The sequence below is a fragment of the Sinocyclocheilus grahami genome, unplaced genomic scaffold (genome assembly GCF_001515645.1).
Source record: "Sinocyclocheilus grahami isolate Dianchi unplaced genomic scaffold, SAMN03320097.WGS_v1.1 scaffold821.1, whole genome shotgun sequence".
Lineage (NCBI taxonomy): Eukaryota > Metazoa > Chordata > Actinopteri > Cypriniformes > Cyprinidae > Sinocyclocheilus > Sinocyclocheilus grahami.
The window spans coordinates 331305-350534 of NW_015506000.1; the positions used below are offsets into that span (position 1 = coordinate 331305).

The 19230-nt window shown below is 38.3% G+C and overlaps 1 long non-coding RNA gene across 1 annotated transcript; it reads right to left on the minus strand.

Moving 5' to 3' along the window:
- Positions 1 to 8661: 8661 nt before the first annotated feature.
- LOC107562392 (uncharacterized) lies at positions 8662 to 9222 on the minus strand. The gene is made up of 3 exons (XR_001605978.1): positions 9205 to 9222; positions 8962 to 9014; positions 8662 to 8827 (listed from the first exon to the last, which is right to left on the minus strand). It is a non-coding gene; the product is annotated as an uncharacterized lncRNA (long non-coding RNA).
- Positions 9223 to 19230: the final 10008 nt, after the last annotated feature.

A 19230-nucleotide genomic window follows, 5' to 3' on the forward strand; every position in this document is an offset into this window, starting at 1 on the left:
GGCCTATTTCTCTCAAATATTGTTCACAAATCTGTCTAAATCTGTGTTAGTGAGCACTTCTCCTTTGCCGAGATAATCCATCCACCTCACAGGTGTGGCATATCAAATGCTGATTAGACAGCATGATTATTGCACAGGAGTGCCTTAGGCTGGCCACAATAAAAGGCCACTCTAAAATGTGCAGTTTTACTGTATTGGGGGGTCCAGGGGGGTCCAAAAACCAGTCAGTATCTGGTATGATACACCATTTGCCTCACGCAGTGCAGCACATCTCCTTCGCATAGAGTTGATCAGGTTGTTGATTGTGGCCTGTGGAATGTTGGTCCTGACTGGCGGAATATGAAATAGTCAGTAACTATTCATGTTGTGATGATATTATTTATTTATTTACATATGTGTTCTTGGCAGAAGCTTGAACCAAAAGTAAGATTTATTGTCACTTGAGCATGTAGTTATAGATATTTTTTTCATTCACACATGCAAGGAACACTTTTGAACGTAAATGGATATGAAATTAAATACCAGACAAATAAATTCATATGAAAAGCATGGACATGGTATGAATATGAAACAGTTTTTGAGAACATGCATGGCCAGGGCTTAACCACATGGCACTTTAGCATGTTGCTGTACATTCTAAAAGCATAGGTACATGTTGCAAGGGTGGTTTAGATGGCTGCTGCGGTCATTGCTATAGGGCATTCAAGTCAAAGTAGCCATTCTAAAGAAATCAAATGTCAGCTCTGCTTTAAGGCCATGACATGCCAAGTCGAGTATCATGCTCTTTGTTTGTGCTTCTTGTTGGACTTAGTTTAGTTCAGTTGCTATTTTCTGTTATCCCTTCATTGCTCCTTAATTAGTTCTCACCTGTGACTTCTTACCCTTATTAGCGTCTAAACACAGATAATGCCTGTTTCATTCATGCTGGACGCCGGAGGGCGCCCTTGCGCAGAAACTCCAAATATGCCTCACAGAAATAATATAACAGATCACAGTTCACTTTGACTGATTAAACATAAAGACAATACTGATGAATGTGACAATATATGGACAATACTGATGAATGTGACAATATATGGTTTAATATGTGTTCCTCAATGACAATTGCACGCTCCCTCAAAACTTGCAACATCTGTGGCATTTTTCTGTGTGATAAAACTGCACATTTTAGAGTGGCCTTTTATTGTGGCCAGCCTAAGGCGCACCTGTGCAATAATCATGCTGTCTAATCAGCATCTTGATATGCCACACCTGTGAGGTGGATGGATTATCTCGGCAAAGGAGAAGTGTCTGTGGCATTGTGCTGTGTGATAAAACTGCACATTTTAGAGTGGCCTTTTATTGTGGCCAGCCTAAGGCGCACCTGTGCAATAATCATGCTGTCTAATCAGCATCTTGATATGCCACACCTGTGAGGTGGATGGATTATCTCGGCAAAGGAGAAGTGCTCACTAACACAGATTTAGACAGATTTGTGAACAATATTTGAGAGAAATAGGCCTTTTGTGTACATAGAAAAAGTCTTAGATCTTTGAGTTCAGCTCATGACAAATGGGGGCAAAAACAAAAGTGTTGCGCTTATAATTTTGTTCAGTGTATGTATGTATGTATATATAATGTATGTATGTCATGTAAGAATTTCAAAAATAGATAGATAGATAATTAATTAATTTGTTTATATATTTAGCTAATTATATAGTCACGCCAATAGTATATTATATTTACAAAAATGTTTGAAATCACATATGCATTTGATTATTGTCTATAAACCTGAATTTGACATAAAGTCATATTCAGTTCAACAGAAATACATCTGAATTTATGAAAGGATATGAAGTCATTGTTGTAAATTCATGGTCTTCTCCTCTAAGCAAACATTTCTTGGCTTTAATAGCGCACACGTGACTTTCTTATTTAGAGTCTTTTCATCATCTGTTCATGAAAAAAGCTTCACCTTGAGAATTTCCGCTGGTGTCGAAACACAGATTCATCATTATTCTTTAAAGAGCAAAAGTGTATCGCCCACCTCGTTGAACGCCCATAAATAAGTCAAAGTCGGCCCTGTTTTCTGCTCGCGTGAAGTGAATACTGAGAATTCATCCACATATAAGAGAAAGAGATATTAATCGGCATAACCTTTCTCAGCTGACAACCATGTTATTCCTCAAAGCCAAACAAAATGAGAATTTGACAGCGCCGGTGTCTTGTTTTTACGCCCGGCGTTATTGATCTCCTCTCGCCATAATGAAATGAAAAATGATGTTTTTCGGTCTCTCTAGATACATGTGTCCCTGCTGAGACGCTTTTGAAAAGCCTGGTCTTTCCTCATGGTCTGTCTTTGATTCTCGGTGGCGTCCGCTGTGGCTCTGGGCTTCCGGTCGCTGAGGCGAATCTCTTTAGTAGCTCTGACTCTCTCCTAATTGCTTGCATTGGGAGCTTCGGCTCCAGCGGTGCGTCCGCTTTCCACTCGGCTCTTCACTTAAAAAGTGTGCGCTCCCGGAGCCCCGTGCCTGAGAATATGGATGTTTGTTGATAAATCGTCGGTGCGTCTCACACTGAGATATGAACAGCACTCGAGCGGCAGCAGAAACGGATATTGAAGCGACTCCTCGCTCTCCGCCGCAGGCCTGGTATTAAACACAAACCCAGTTTCTCATTCTCTACACACAAAACACGCTTTCTTCAGAGTGATTTCAAAGATTTCACTTCAGAAGGTCAATGCTGAGAGCTGATTAACCCAGAGATGTGAGGGTTCGCACCGCTGTGCTAATTTTGTCTGCCTTGTAGTTTTGTGAAATGATGTTAGTGACGTGACATGTGGCCAAGTATGGTGACCCTTACTCGAAATTAGTGCTCTGCATTTATCCCATCCTAAGTGCACAGACACACAGCAGTGAACACACACACACCGTGAACACACACCCAGAACAGTGGGCAGCGATTTTTTGGGGGTTCGGTGCCTTGCTCAAGGGCACCTCAGTCGTGGTATTGCAGGTGGGAGAGAGTGCTATACATTCACTCCCCCCACCTACAATCCCTGCCGGTACGAGACTCGAACCCGCAACCTTTGGGTTACGAGTCCGACTCTCTAACCATTAGGCCACGACTTCCCACAAATGATGCATGTATGTCTTGAATGCACTGGAAGTTGCTTTGAATAAAAGCACCTGCCAAACGCATTCTTCAAATCACAACAATGATAATCATTTGAATAATAAAACAAACACGCTGTGATCTTTAGATAAATAAAGTGCAATTTAAAATCCAAAAGTGGCAGATTATAAGGGGGTGAATTAATTATATACGCTGCTGTTCAAAAAGAAATTAATGCTTTTATGCGGTAAGGATGCATTAAATTGATCAAAAGTGACAGTGAAGACATTTATAATGTTACAAAATGTTTCTATTTTAAATAAATGCTGTTCTTTTGAACTTTCTATTCATCTGTGAATCCTGAAAAATAAAACGTATCACAGTTTCCTGTTTTCAACTGTTTTCAACATTGATAATAATCAGAAATGTTTGTTGAGCAGCAGATCAGCATATTATACTGATTTCTGAAGATCATGTGACACTGAAGACTGGAGTAATGATGCTGAAAATACAGCTGCGCATCACAGAAATAAATTGCACTTAAACACATATTCACATAGAAAACAGATATTTTAAATTATAATAATATTTCACAATTTTTACTGTATTTTTGATCAAATAAATGCAGTCGAAATAAGTCTTTTTTTTATATTAAAAGCTTGTTTAAACGCAGTCCGGTTTAACAGGTTTAACACTGAACTGTGAGTAATTTCTTTTCATCGCAAACACTTTCTATGTAAATGAGACTTATTATAGATTGTCTTGCTCAAATCATGTTGCACTGTTATCACCCACTGTAAAGCAGCTGGTAAATAAATGTATGGTTGTTTGTGCATTTTCTACTGATTATGGCAACGGTAATTCATAACAAGGCGATAGCATGACGGAGAGGAGCGTTATAATAATACAATATGAGTATATCCAGATTTGAGATCTGCTGCTTTATGAACTGCATGACTCCTTTAGTGAATCAGATGCACGTATAAACAAACAGTGATCAGCAGATCAATTCATTCTTAGTCAAATCCACACACAGACGTCTGCTGGAAAGACTATTTCAAAGATTTAACCTCAAGGTCAGAAGGTCAGTGTGGTGAGAGTTTCATAAGCAAGTGAACTATATAATACAAAATGATTTAACCAGTCTCTCAATGGCTCAAAGTGTTTTCTTTCAGAACTCTGTCGCACTCATAGATTGTGTATAAATGATGAACAGATTCACTGCGCACATGCAAAAGTCAGCTGAGCTACATACCACAGAAATACGTTTTATTATGATCAAGAACATGAATGTAAATGTGTCACAGTCACAGGTGGCTGAAGAACTGACCTGTCAATCAAACTCTGTTTTATATCATGGGACATTTCCATCTACTCTGGGATTATTATAACCGCCAGGAGAGATACTCGTAGTGTTTAAAGGGAATATAATGGAAGTTCAATCTTTTTGTTCAGTCTAAAGTTAATTTATTCAGAATGACAATCACTACATTTCAAATATTAACAGTGCAAACTATCCTATTAAAATTATGTTTGTATTATTATTCAACTAATAATTACCTAATAATAAAAGCATTCAGTCATTATTTACTCACTTACATGTTGTTTCAATGCCAGTATGATATTTTTCTCCAAAAAATGACCAATATGCAATGAATACTACCGTTCAAAAGTTTGGGGTCGGTAAGATTTTTAATGTGTTTGAACGGTCTCTTCTGCTCACCAAGGTTGTTTTTATTTGGTCAAAAATGCATAAAAAATTGTGAAATATTATTGCAATCTAAAACAGCTGTTTTCTATGCGAATCTCTGTTAAACTGTAATTTATTTCTGAGATCAAAGCTGTAATTTCAGCATCATTACTCCAGTCTTCAGTGTCACGTGATCTTCAGAAATCAGTATAATATTCTGCTCAAGAAACATTTCTGATTATTATCAATGTTGAAAACAGTTGTGCTGCACAATATTTTTGTGGAAACTGATGCATTTTATTTTTCAGGATTCACAGATGAATAGAAAGTTCAAAAGAACAGCATTTATTTGAAATAGAAATCTTTTGCAACATCGTAAATGTCTTTATTGTCACTTTTGATCAATGTAATACAACCTTGCTGAATAAAAGTATTACTTTTTAAAAATAGTATATTATATGGAATATCTGCAGTCTTAAACAACTTTTAATTTCAGTTTATATCTTGCACAAAGCTATCGCATGGATACAGAAGACTTTAAATATTGACATACAAATATGATTATATGGAAAACCGCACAAGCTTCTGCTAAACATCTTTTCTGTTAGTTTCATGAAGGTGAGTAAAAGACAGAATGATCGTTTCTGCATGAACTATCCCTTAATTAATTGGCCCAGATGTGATTAGTATGTAAAATGTCAGCATAAAAACAGAGTTGTAAATGACTCTATTGTATCATGATGAGATTTTTTCTCATTTACTATAATAGGTCTCGACACCTTGCCAGTGGGAATGTAAGATTCAGGACGAGAGCGAGCGATGGGAAAGATTTCTCTTCAGGTTCCTCGTCCCTGTTGCTCATAAGCCTGAGTACACAGTGTAAACACAGAGCAAAGACAAACATTTACTCTCATGTCACCACGCTACCTGTTCATCGCCACAGACAAATTACTCCGAGACACCCAGCGAGAGCCATTACCGTCAGGGGTCAACTCATATTTAGTGCTAACATCCAGCCGACAGCGTCCTTCCGTCCCGTGCCTTCTGAGACCCGTCTTTGATGTCTGCAGGGGTCTGATGGAAGGAGACGGATCGGGTCCGTCTAGCCTGAGGAATCCGCTTTAAACGGCATCATAATGCGGCCCATCTGAGAATACAGGAGGCATAACGCAGCCGTCGCTCGTATCTCTCCAGCGGCTCGGCGTGATAAATTATCCAGTGAAGCCAGGTGATCTGTATTAAGCAAAGACGAGGCATCTCTCGCGGTCAGGGATGACCTTTGTGAAAATCTCTGGGACGAGAAAGAAAGTGTTGTACAATACAGGACGCATTAAATTAATCAAAAGTGACAGTAAAGGCATTTATAAAGTTATATGAATGTTATATCATTGTATGAACTTTCTATTCATCAAAGAATCCCGAAAAATAAAATGTATCAGTTTTTTAAAAAATTCTACAAATTTGCAACATTGATAATAATCAGAAATGTTTCTCGAGCAGCAAATCAGCATCTTAGAATTATCTGAAGATCATGTGACACTGAAGACTGGAGTAATGATGCTGAAAATACAGCTGCGCATCACAGAAATACATTACAGTTTAACAGATATTCACATAGAAAACAGCTGTTTTAAATTCTAATAATATTTCACAATTTTAAATGAGATAAATGCTAATGTTTTTGAATCAAAAACATTAAAAAATCTGGTTACACTTTATTTTGATAGTCCACTTTAGACATTATTTTAACTATAAGTAACTTTGTAACTACATGTTAACTACATGTCAACTAATTCTCATTAATTTGCAACTACGTGTCTACTAACTCTCAGAGTAGACTGCTAGGGTAGGTTTAGGGTTAGTAGAATAAGTTGACAAAGAAAGTGTTAGAAGATATTAAGCAGACAGTCTACTAATACTCTACTAACTGCTAGTTGACATGTAGTTGTAAAGTTACTTACTGTTAATAGAATGTCTAAAGTGGACTATCGAAATAAAGTGTTACTGAAAATCTTGACAACAACAGACTTGTTATTGGTAGTCTGAATACTATTTAACATGTGAACAAATATATACATTGATAGATTTTTTTTTGTCTTATAGGTGAAGTTTTACACTTTTAGTGTCACCAAATGAAATTGCAAAAATAATGGCTGTATTCAAACAGGTTTCCTATTGCTTTTGCATATTAAACTGTGATATGGGACAGTATTTTAACAAAAAGACAGCTTTATTTAGTCTGATTAAATAATGAATTAAACAAGTCTAGAAAGAGAAAGGAAACAGTATAACAGTTCATTTCGAGTGCATTGCATTATGGGATACAATACTGCATATATGCATACCAGGGTTATTATAGTTAACTAAAACTAAAAACTGAAACAATAAATTAAATAAACAAATTTACTCAAATAACATAATAAAATACAACTCTTTTTTTTTTAGCTAGTTGCCAAGGCAAAATTTCTCATTTTAATTTAGTTGAACTTGTCCACAATTAAAATAAAATGTACTAAAATAACTAAAACTGAACAAAAAACTACTAACAATTATAAAAATGCACAACGAAGTTACGAAAGCTTAAAATAAAATGAAAATATAAAAATAAAAATAAAAACTTATACAAAATATTAATTAAAACTAGTACCTCAACAGTGTTGGGGGTAACTCATTACAAGTAACGCGAGTTACGTAATCAGATTACTTTTGTCAAGTAACTAGTAAAGTAACGAATTACTTTTTTAATTTACAAGAAAATATCAGTTACCTTGTTTCTCATGTATTGACTGACAGCCCTCCTGTCCCCATACTGGGAGAAATCAGGAGTGCAGAGGCGTTGTGTGCGCTGTGTGAACATGATTACTGTAGCTCTAGACTAAATGTTAATGTGCATTAATTCATCCCACTCACAAAAACCAGATTTAGTATTCATCAAAATGAATTAAAACAGTGAAATGCAAACTCAGAATATGACGCAAACCTGCAATAATTAAATATGTTAAATAACACAAATGTATCTAATCCCATTTTATTAACCAATGTCTTTGCTGCTGGCCTTTGATGATCCAGTTCAACCGTACTAATAAGCAAAACTGACTTTAGATAAACTAACAATTATGCTTTGTTTTTTTATTGCTGAAGAGTGTTTCTTCTCCTGCGTTCTACTGTACAGACCTGAATGTACTTTTGCTTCAGCCTGAGGTTTATTCATTACACTTTTTGAAAGGGCTTTTATATTTGCTATAAATATAACTTCTTATATTAAAAACAATCAAACCCTGCTTATATTTAAAAAGTAACGCGAAAGTAACGCAAAAGTAATATAACGCATTACTTTCCATAAAAAGTAACTAAGTAATGTAATTAGTTACTTTTTTAGGGAGTAACGCAATATTGTAATGCATTACTTTTAAAAGTAACTTTCCCCAACACTGCATGTCACACATTTCATTATATCGGCTTATATAAACTGATAAAACAGAGACTTTTTTCCTGATACTGCATGTACTATGATGTATCTGAAAACAAATTTATTTAGCAAACAAATTAAGTATCCTGTGCTAACCTATTCTATAACCTACAGAATGATTTTGTGGGGATTTAATCTGTAAAGATAGTTTCATATAGATGAGTTTCAAGTTAACTATACCTGTCATCAAGAAGTGTATACATGTAGCAATAGAGCCCTTCCCTGGTTGCTGGATAGAGTGTCATTATAGCAAACCTAATGTCAACTCCCCTACTAATTCAACCACTTTCTGATTTGTATTAATCAAATGAACATATTCTTTCAGGTGAGTTTATTATCTAAAATCAAGTCATGAGAACCATAAGAAATTTGCTCAAAATAGCACATATAATTTTTATTTCATCCTTGGTGGCTAAAATCCCTGAGGGAAAAAAAATCAATTCAGTGTTACAGGTTGTTCAGTGTATGACCACTGTGGCGTAATCCGTTCCTGATTCAAACTTCACTGCAGGACCAGAGTTTTCACCAGCACCTGAATGATTCACTGTGGCATATAATAGCTCATCCTCTACGGTCTGTGAAAAACATGTTGAAATTAAACATTACAAATTAGTATTTCACAAAATCATGTTCATAAAAACATTCATAATTCATTCTCACGTTTTAATTATCATTTCAAAAGTAATTAAAAAATAAATAAAATATGTACCTCTGTTTTCTCTTCCTGCACTTCAATAGTACCAGAATTTGCATCTCGGTTGTCTAAAAAAGAGAATTTGTCATGAATTTTATGTTTTCTTTAAATAAAAAAAAATCACACCTCAACGTCATACCAATCATGACCTCAGAAATGTTCATTTACTAAAAAAACCACAGTGAGGTGCAATGCAAGTTTGTACCGGTATACAGAGGTTATAAGCATTTCTGCTGATAAAAATATCCACTCACTCACCATTGTCCATTACTTGAGTTCTGTAAGAAAACAAAACTTAACATTTAGAGAATCGTAGGTTTATACCAAATATTTTAGCTGAATAAAAGTAACGCGAAAGTAATATAATGCATTACTTTCCATAAAAAGTAACTAAGTGACGTAATTAGTTACTTTTTTAGGGAGTAATGCAATATTGTAATGCATTACTTTTAAAAGTAACTTTCCCCAACACTGTACCTCAATGATACTAAAATAACACTGACGCTTACAGAAAATGTGCATATGATACATGAGAGAATGCATACTGCAAAACTAAGTAAGAATAGCATGCTGTTGTGAATGCAGCCATTCCTAATCTTTTTCCTCTGATTTCACTGAAGGACCCAAAAGGCTCGTTCCATTTCCAATAATGCAGTGCGTGTCTTTAATTGCGGGATGCGCATCAAAGTTTGAAAGGAGTTTAGGAGGGGTAATGGGCTTTTCTTCAGAGAATAACGGAGGTGTGCAGATGGAAATGCTAGATGGAGCGTCGGTAATACAGAGGCTGCTACGTTCACAGCATTAGAGGCATTGTGTGGCCAATGATGTACGGAGAAATTGCTTCTAACCTCCCCCAAAATTGCTTGCTGGGCTCGAATTAATCTTAATCGAATTTCTGTCTGGCATCGTTAAAAAGCCCCAAAGTAATTCTGTCTTTCTGGGAGAGAGTTATTAATGTAAATGTGGGCTAAAACGCATGGCCAACACAGATGGAAACGCTGGTAGATCACGGATGGCAAATCAGATCATCTCCCTCCATTACACAATATATTACAGGAATATTCAAGCTGCTAAAGACAGGTGAACATTCACGTTCACGAGCGCTCATGACCCTTTTATTATATGGTGCTTAAACGATTTTATTGCGGTGCTTTTTTTGCATGAAGCGCTCCGCATGCACAATTAAAGACATCTGCATTGATCTCAACAGATGGCAAATGGTTATAGAAGTTTAAATATTAATTAATTTGGTTTGGAATACTGCTTCATTCATTAAACATGGTTTCTAGTGGATTTGCTGCAGCTGTGTGAACCCTCACGCTCATGCACTTTCATTTACAGCAAGGAAAACAGGCAGCTAAACTTATAGAACAATAATTAAGACTCGCAGTGCTGTCATATATCAGCAGGGTGCTGGAAGAATGACGCTTAAACTCCACAACTCAAAGTCTTTCATCAAGAGTCTTAAAGACAACATATGAATAATATTAGCCAAAAGACCATGCACAGATGCATGCATCAAAAAATCCACCAAAAACATCATCTGGGAGGTTTTTTGCATACTATTTTCAACACCTTATGATTTAGGAAGCACGTATTCTTGCATGCTTTTTATAACTATTAGGATGCAAACTTAAAAGTGGCGCTTCATTAACCAATCAATGTCCTGAATCACTCAGAAATGCATCACATTACAGAAGAATAGTGTGTTGCAAATGCTGTTTTAGCGTAAATTGCAAACAGATTGGCTATCAGAACACAAGATAAAAATAATGCAACAGCTACGATTAACATCTAAACCATCCTAGTAGAAACGTTAGTCAAGAAAAAGCATACATTGCCGTATTAGATTCCTTTTTCTGTGGATAATGTCAACCGAAAGAGCATGCACAGATGCACACTTTAAAAATCCACCAGAAAAGTAGATCATCTGGGAGTCTTTTGCATACTTTATTAATACACTAAAATTTGTGAAGCACCCTCTCTGGCATGCTTTTCACAACTATTAGGACAAAAACCGCTCACAGGCACTTCATTAACCAATCAATGTCCAATGTTTACTCTCTAACCAATTACAAAAGACGTTTTGCCCGAATGCATGCACTGTAAAAAAAAAGGTAAAATTTAAGGTAAAAAACTGGCAGCTGTGGTTGCCGGAATTTTACCATAAAAAATACGGTAGCAACATTTTAGGTTTTACGGTTTTAACTTAAATTTACAGTTAAATACAGTAATTTCATTAACTGATATAATGTTAATATAGCAACCTGTTGAAGTACTGAAATCTGTTTTGTAGCTTTGTAATACACTGATAACCACCAAATGCAGGAGGTGATGAGAAAGTCACACGATGAACCAAAGCCCATCACAAGCAGCTTTTAAATACTAACATATATAGAAGCTGCACAGTGTCATTCACACAAACACTAAACACCATCACGGTAACACACATGAAACTGAAATAATGCAATAAACATTCATTTAACAACATTAGGTGTAACAGTTGACAGCTATTTAAAAGTAGCCATGTGTTTTGACAAAATGATTTCTTTGCAAGTAACATAATTTGAAACAGGGCTTTTAACAGCATGAAATAGACTTGTGTTTTTCCTCTCTAATAAGCACTGATCAGTCAGACGTCAAGTGATTGGTTCAAATATACAGTATTGTTGCAAACAACCAGCAAAGGACCAGCTTAAACCAGCATCCCAGCATCAAAACATACCTAAACAGCATATGCTGGTTTTTTTAACAGGGAAGGAATATTTCCGGTGTTCGATTTGAAACGAGGCCAATTATCGCTAAAGACATTAGTCATTAGACAACACTTAAACATGAAAACACATGCACGCTGAGACCCGTGTTACTATTACAACACCTGGCTCAACCCACGCGCCTGACTAACCCACCCACCCAAGTCAGCTTCCCGCTAGTTAACGAGTCCCGCCTGTGAGCGCAGCACACAATTTGTTTCCCATGTGTCGCAGACCTTGCAAATCCCTACATGTCCCAAGCTAAATCTCAAGCTCTGCATCTCATCTGAATTGCATTGTCCGCTCCTCCATAACCCGCAGCTGTACATGACAAACACCGGCTTTAACCTTTAGGAAATGAGCTCTTGTGGAAGCCCTCGAAGCCAAATGTGTGTCGCATTTCCTCTCGCGCTGTTATTAAGAGCGTTTGATGTTCACTGAGGGCGGTCTGTGCTGCGAGAGTGCTCAAATTGAAGGTAATTAATGCCGGGGTGTTTCTATGCCGGCCAGCTGTACCGAGGGATAAACAGCAGCGGAATTAAAGATACGCTTGGTTTCGTGGCCCACCGCCCTGTGATCTCTCCGGCCTCTGCACTTTCCCATGAGCCTCGTTTGTAATTCTGCTGCGGTGCTGCGCCGAACCTTGACTGTAACCAGAGGAACTCCATATGCTGTGATGCACAATTCATCAAAAACCATGAATTATTCAAAACCTGCAAATAAGGCTAAGCAGCATGTGCATGTACCTGTATGCGCATTTATGCTCTCTCTCTCACACACAAGGCATGTTGAGTGCATTTAATGAGTGTAGCTAACTATATATGCTCCGCAAGGCCGGTGCGGAAATGTCTGATTATACAGTAAGAAGTTCGGATTGCATTGGGTTAATTCAGTCCTTGAATGCAAAGCAACATGATACTGAAGGAATGTGTAGGTTTTTGAGACTGTTTCTTTTTTCTGCTTGTGATAAATAATGAGATTTCAAAATCTGAGGGCCAGTTTAGTATGAAAAGTGCTGTACCGGGGTACAGTGACGGCAATACTGTGGTACAATGGTATTTACATGATACTTTAGTGTGCTACAAAGAATACCATGGCATTTTTTAGACTCTTTAGTTTTTTGGGGGGGATTTTTACCATGGTAGTACTATGGTAATCATAGAAGTACCATAGTACATGCCAAAAAATACCATTACATGTCCAAAGAAATCCCATTGTTACAATAGTATTTACCTAAAAAACATAGTACTTGTCAAGAAGCAAGGTACTGCCATAGTTTGTTTACAAAAACCATTGTATATACATGGTACTCCAGTGTACGTGAAAGAATACCATTGTACTAGCATGTTTTTTTAAGACATTTACCAAGGTAGTACTATGGTATTCATGACAGTACAATGGCACGTCAAAAAACATGGTATTACATGGTTCATGTACAAAAAGCATGGCATTACCATTACATGTCTTAATAAAAACCATGATTTTACCATAGTTTTACCCAAACAAACATGGTATCACCATGGTACTTATAAAAAACCAAGTATTGCCATGGTTTGTGTCCAGAAGACATTGTATTTACGTGGTTTTCCAGTGTGCTTCCAAGAATACCATGGTACTTCTAGCATGTTTTTTAGACATTTACCAAAGTAGTACTATTGTGTTCAGGTTAATACAGTGGCAGATGTCAAAAAACACGGTATTGCATGGTTCGTGTAGTAATGCCATATTTGTTGTACGTCCAAAGAAATATCATGATTTTACCAACAAAAAAAACATGGTATCACCATTGTTCTTGTCAGAAAACAATGGTTTGTGTCCAAAACCATGGTATTAATGTGGTATGTGTTCAAAAAACATGGTGGTGCCAGGCTACTTTTTTTACCTTTTTACTAAAATATTATTTGGGTAAAAATGAATTAACTGTGTATTTATAATAATAGCTTTATTTTTAGTTATTTCTTTTAAAATTATTTATTACTACCAGTGTTATTTTTTTTAGCATCATTGAGATATAGTTTTATTTTTGTATTTGCCTTTTTTTTGTCATTTTTTTATTTATTTATTTTAATTTTTTTTAATATCTATATTTTTATTATTTTTATTTCAGTTTTAGTTTTAGTTACTTTCATACATCAAGTGAAACTAAATGAAAATGAGAAATGTTGCTTTAGTTAACGTTTTAAACTTTAAAGTTTTAAACTTAATTTTTCCCCCCCCCAAAAAAAAAAAAATATATATATTTTTTTTTACTTTATTTCAGTTATTTATTACTACCAGTGTTATTTTAGTATTTATTGAGATATAATATAGTTTTATTTTTATATTTGCCATTATATTTTAAAATTTTTATTTTATATTTTTCTTTATTATTATTATTTTTAAAATATGTCTAAATAGTCTTTTTTATTATTTTTATTTCAGTTTTAGTTACTTTAATGCATCACGTTAAACTAGATGAAAATTAGAAATGTTGCTTTAGTTAACTAGCTGAAATAAAATAAGTTTAAGTTTTTTTCAAATAAGTTTAAATCTTTATTTCAGTTATCATTTATTTTATTTCAAGTAACGTGTTTTAATGGTTTCAGTTAAATATAATCACTCTGATTTCTACCGTCTTACCTCGATGAGGTCTGCAGGTTGCAGACAGATGAAGGACATTGTGGTGAAGTGGCTGTAATTAAGAACAAATTACTCAGTCTGAGGCCACAAGATCACACTTTATCTTCTCATTTATCTCTCGAGGAAGCATAAAGTTATTTATAGCTCAAAGATTATGAAAACCTGAAAAAAAAGAGTCACGATTGACATTAGGAATGAGACATTAGCATCTCTTCAGTTCAGTGCTTAATACATGAAGTCCCAAACCTTTGAGAAAAACGCGTTGAAGTTAACATGCACTATACCTCCGGCTGCGAACAAAAGGCTGTGAGGGTGTTTCTTCCTTCAGCTCGAGAACTTAATTGTCGCATTACTTGAAAGGCTGCTGAGGCCGGTGATTAAGACTGCAGTCAGACTTCTCCACAAATTGCAGGCCAGCTGTATCAGAACAAGCTGCCTGAGCAGAAATAGCGCAGGAGAGAAGATAACATTCAATTAAAGAAGGGGAACAATCAGCTTCTGTGATGCCAGAGACGTGAGGGAGGAAGAGAGGAAAAGCTAAAGAATTTGAGGGAGAGTTTTGGACCGTCAGAAGCATCTCACATGAAACAGAGGACGGATGCAGTAGTACGTTTGTATATTTCCGGCATGCTATACAAATGTCAGAATATCGCAGGCGGGGGTTTGCATTCGCAAGGGAACTGCAGGGGGTTGTGAGCTGAAGAAAAGCTAATAATTGAACTGAAACATTACAATAAACACATGGGGATCACGAAAAATGCTGATTTAATTGAAAGTATACAGTCTGTTGAGCTGCGTGTTTTGTAATAATGTGTTTTCTTGTTGCTTCTCATGAACTCCGTCTGTGCAAGCATTGTGAGCTTACCGCTGTATATGACCTATGTTCACTTTATTTGGATTCATTACTATCATTTGGATTTTGTGAATTTGACTTGATAAAATCTCGAGGGCTTGGACATTTAAAAGAAGTGAAGAATGTAAGACGTAAATTAAATGTGTATTGTAAATTGTAGTTGGTTCTAAAGAGTGAACAGCCTTAAAAGTGACTGTTTCTACTGAAACTGAAACTAAAACCATGAAAAAATATATATATATATTGATGGTTCTGTATTTATTTATTTATTTATTTTTGGCATTGTTATGCCTTTATTTAGATAGGACAAGTAGGTGGACAGGAAGCGAAGTGGGAGACAAAGAGAGGGGATGGGATCGGGAAAGCGACAATTGATGTTTCTTGAAATAAAAGTTGGGTTGCTAGGGTTCTCTGGGTGGTTCTAGGGTCGCTAGGGTGTTCCTAGGTGGTTTCTAGGGTGCTGTTAGGAGGTTGCCATGCCATTGCTAGGGTGTCTGTTCTGGGTGGTGTATCAAGTGTTGCTACGCAGTTGCCATGGAGTTCTGGATAGTTGCTATGCAGTTGCAAGTGTGTTCCTATGTAGTTTCTAATATATATATTGATGGTTCTGTATTTATTTATTTATTTATTTTTGGCATTGTTATGCCTTTATTTAGATAGGACAAGTAGGTGGACAGGAAGCGAAGTGGGAGACAAAGAGGGGGATGGGATCGGGAAAGTGACAATTGATGTTTCTTGAAATAAAAGTTGGGTTGCTAGGGTTCTCTGGGTGGTTCTAGAGTCACAAGGGTGTTCCTAGGTGGTTTCTAGGGTGCTGTTAGGAGGTTGCCATGCCATTGCTAGGGTGTTTGTTCTGGGTGGTTTATCAGGTGTTGCTAGGGTGTTGCTACGCAGTTGCCATGGTGTTCTGGATAGTTGCTATGCAGTTGCAAGTGTGTTCCTATGTAGTTTCTAAGGTGTTGCTAGGTGATTGCTATGCTAGGGTGTTCTGGATGGTTGATTGGGTGTTGCTAGGTGGTTGCTAAGCCATTGCTAGGGTGTTCCTAGGCAGTTACATAGTTGCTAGAGTGTTCTGGATGGTTATTATGTGCTTCCTAGGGTGTTCTGGGTGGTTGATATGGTGTTCTAGATAGTTGCTAGGGTGTTACTATGCGGTTGCTAGGGGGTTTTGGGTAGGTGCTAGGGTAATCTGGGTGGTTGATAGGGTGTAGCTAGGCAGTTACTGGGCCATTCCTAGACAGTTTCTAGGGTGTTGCTATGCAATTGCTATGCTAGAGTGTTCTGGATGGTTGATCGGGTGTTGCTAGGGTATTCTAGGTGGTTGCTAGGCCATTCCTAGGGTGTTCCTAGGCAGTTACATAGTTGCTAGAGTGTTCTGGATGGTTGATCGGGTGTTGCTAGGGTATTCTAGGTGGTTGCTAGGCCATTCCTAGGGTGTTCCTAGGCAGTTACATAGTTGCTAGAGTGTTCTGGATGGTTGATCGGGTGTTGCTAGGGTATTCTAGGTGGTTGCTAGGCCATTCCTAGGGTGTTCCTAGGCAGTTACATAGTTGCTAGAGTGTTCTGGATGGTTGATCGGGTGTTGCTAGGGTATTCTAGGTGGTTGCTAGGCCATTCCTAGGGTGTTCCTAGGCAGTTACATAGTTGCTAGAGTGTTCTGGATGGTTGATCGGGTGTTGCTAGGGTATTCTAGGTGGTTGCTAGGCCATTCCTAGGGTGTTCCTAGGCAGTTACATAGTTGCTAGAGTGTTCTGGATGGTTGATCGGGTGTTGCTAGGGTATTCTAGGTGGTTGCTAGGCCATTCCTAGGGTGTTCCTAGGCAGTTACATAGTTGCTAGAGTGTTCTGGATGGTTGATCGGGTGTTGCTAGGGTATTCTAGGTGGTTGCTAGGCCATTCCTAGGGTGTTCCTAGGCAGTTACATAGTTGCTAGAGTGTTCTGGATGGTTGATCGGGTGTTGCTAGGGTATTCTAGGTGGTTGCTAGGCCATTCCTAGGGTGTTCCTAGGCAGTTACATAGTTGCTAGAGTGTTCTGGATGGTTGATCGGGTGTTGCTAGGGTATTCTAGGTGGTTGCTAGGCCATTCCTAGGGTGTTCCTAGGCAGTTACATAGTTGCTAGAGTGTTCTGGATGGTTGATCGGGTGTTGCTAGGGTATTCTAGGTGGTTGCTAGGCCATTCCTAGGGTGTTCCTAGGCAGTTACATAGTTGCTAGAGTGTTCTGGATGGTTGATCGGGTGTTGCTAGGGTATTCTAGGTGGTTGCTAGGCCATTCCTAGGGTGTTCCTAGGCAGTTACATAGTTGCTAGAGTGTTCTGGATGGTTGATCGGGTGTTGCTAGGGTATTCTAGGTGGTTGCTAGGCCATTCCTAGGGTGTTCCTAGGCAGTTACATAGTTGCTAGAGTGTTCTGGATGGTTGATCGGGTGTTGCTAGGGTATTCTAGGTGGTTGCTAGGCCATTCCTAGGGTGTTCCTAGGCAGTTACATAGTTGCTAGAGTGTTCTGGATGGTTGATCGGGTGTTGCTAGGGTATTCTAGGTGGTTGCTAGGCCATTCCTAGGGTGTTCCTAGGCAGTTACATAGTTGCTAGAGTGTTCTGGATGGTTGATCGGGTGTTGCTAGGGTATTCTAGGTGGTTGCTAGGCCATTCCTAGGGTGTTCCTAGGCAGTTACATAGTTGCTAGAGTGTTCTGGATGGTTGATCGGGTGTTGCTAGGGTATTCTAGGTGGTTGCTAGGCCATTCCTAGGGTGTTCCTAGGCAGTTACATAGTTGCTAGAGTGTTCTGGATGGTTGATCGGGTGTTGCTAGGGTATTCTAGGTGGTTGCTAGGCCATTCCTAGGGTGTTCCTAGGCAGTTACATAGTTGCTAGAGTGTTCTGGATGGTTGATCGGGTGTTGCTAGGGTATTCTAGGTGGTTGCTAGGCCATTCCTAGGGTGTTCCTAGGCAGTTACATAGTTGCTAGAGTGTTCTGGATGGTTGATCGGGTGTTGCTAGGGTATTCTAGGTGGTTGCTAGGCCATTCCTAGGGTGTTCCTAGGCAGTTACATAGTTGCTAGAGTGTTCTGGATGGTTGATCGGGTGTTGCTAGGGTATTCTAGGTGGTTGCTAGGCCATTCCTAGGGTGTTCCTAGGCAGTTACATAGTTGCTAGAGTGTTCTGGATGGTTGATCGGGTGTTGCTAGGGTATTCTAGGTGGTTGCTAGGCCATTCCTAGGGTGTTCCTAGGCAGTTACATAGTTGCTAGAGTGTTCTGGATGGTTGATCGGGTGTTGCTAGGGTATTCTAGGTGGTTGCTAGGCCATTCCTAGGGTGTTCCTAGGCAGTTACATAGTTGCTAGAGTGTTCTGGATGGTTGATCGGGTGTTGCTAGGGTATTCTAGGTGGTTGCTAGGCCATTCCTAGGGTGTTCCTAGGCAGTTACATAGTTGCTAGAGTGTTCTGGATGGTTGATCGGGTGTTGCTAGGGTATTCTAGGTGGTTGCTAGGCCATTCCTAGGGTGTTCCTAGGCAGTTACATAGTTGCTAGAGTGTTCTGGATGGTTGATCGGGTGTTGCTAGGGTATTCTAGGTGGTTGCTAGGCCATTCCTAGGGTGTTCCTAGGCAGTTACATAGTTGCTAGAGTGTTCTGGATGGTTGATCGGGTGTTGCTAGGGTATTCTAGGTGGTTGCTAGGCCATTCCTAGGGTGTTCCTAGGCAGTTACATAGTTGCTAGAGTGTTCTGGATGGTTGATCGGGTGTTGCTAGGGTATTCTAGGTGGTTGCTAGGCCATTCCTAGGGTGTTCCTAGGCAGTTACATAGTTGCTAGAGTGTTCTGGATGGTTATTATGTGCTTCCTAGGGTGTTCTGGGTGGTTGATATGGTGTTCTAGATAGTTGCTAGGGTGTTACTATGCGGTTGCTAGGGGGTTTTGGGTAGGTGCTAGGGTAATCTGGGTGGTTGATAGGGTGTAGCTAGGCAGTTACTGGGGCATTCCTACACAGTTTCTAGGGTGTTGCTATGCAATAGTGTTCTGGATGGTTGCTCAAGTGTTGCTAGGGTGTTCTAGGTGGTT